This window comes from Sinocyclocheilus rhinocerous, unplaced genomic scaffold (assembly GCF_001515625.1).
Source record: "Sinocyclocheilus rhinocerous isolate Xijiao unplaced genomic scaffold, SAMN03320098_v1.1 scaffold1481, whole genome shotgun sequence".
Classification (NCBI taxonomy): Eukaryota; Metazoa; Chordata; class Actinopteri; order Cypriniformes; family Cyprinidae; genus Sinocyclocheilus; species Sinocyclocheilus rhinocerous.
Window position 1 is genome coordinate 161,360 of NW_015666559.1, and position 1,377 is coordinate 162,736.

The following is a 1,377-nucleotide window of genomic DNA, read 5'->3' on the forward strand; positions in this document are numbered from 1 at the left end:
ATGCTGCGATGCTTTCAGAAAGGTCAAGTAAGCTGTAGTGTCTGCGGTCTCAATCTAAAGAAATGAAAACAATGAGTAACACAGACATACGGTACACATATGTATAAATCTTAATTGAGTTGAATTAGAAAACCTTGTCAATAAGATCTAGCAGGTCTGCATCTGTTATGTCAGCTGATCTTTATTAATCTCCCCGGAAGAAATTAAATTGTATATCCACTCCATGAAAAAGTTGGGTGGAGGGGCATCCTGAGCAATGCTCACTGCCATTACTATCCTAAAGTACAACAGGGCAGTTCAATTGACAAAGAAAGGCATTAAATGACAAACTGTTATAGGATTTTAATTAGGGCTGGGTATTGACACAAATTTCACAATTCAATTTGATTTTTATTCACAAGCTTGCAATTCGATTTGATTCGATTCGACATTGATTATTTTGTATATATACCCACATAGCAAACGGACTTGGCCCAAGTGTGGCCTCATAATGGCACTGCTGGCCTGTTGCCGGCACTGGCATGCATCATGTCAGCCGACTATGGGCCATGCGTGGCAATGATGGCACTGCATGCATGACGGCAGACTACATTTGGGCCGATTGTGGATGGGAGGTGTGTGGCCCAGATCAGTGTAGCGATTATGGGCCATACTTTATGTACTGGACAATTATAAGTATTTAGACCTGCTACTATATATTCAAGGCAAGATTTTTAATTCTCTCTCTCTGAAACATATGTAATGATTTTAATAATTAAAAAAATGTTAGTTCGTTTTTATTTAACCTGGACAATCTGTATATTAATGAAAAGATTTCAGACTTTTGCATTAATATTTGGGCTTTTTTTTTTTTATCGGGAATTGAAATGAACAAAAACCCGCCGAATGCGGTTAAAAATCGATCGTGGCGGGTAACGTTAACGCAACTAAGCATTTTGGCAGGTCATGCATGATTCATGAATTCCATCGCTATCACAGCCCTACTGCAAGCCTGAAAGTGTAAAAGGGGTCGGACACTGATAGAAGTCTTTCAAATATAGAATAATAGTCTCTTTTTGACGTTTTTTTTAAATACCTGAATTCAAACTCGGATGCCACTTTGTTCTTTATTGAAGTGAACTTTTGCCCATATAGCTGATTCACTGCCGCCTTGAACTTGAGAACGCGAGTACAGACTGACGCGACTGGGGTGCGATAGACCGGTGTCCGGCCTGCGGGATGTCCGAGGCGCGGTGCTTCCTATCCGGTGTGCGGAACTATGTAATGCTGTTAAAATGATCTGACAGTGAAAAATCACTGACAACTAAAAAACAAAAGTTTATTCAAGTGTGCTATTAGTATACTTCTGTTAAACTAAAAAATAGGAAAGTATACTTT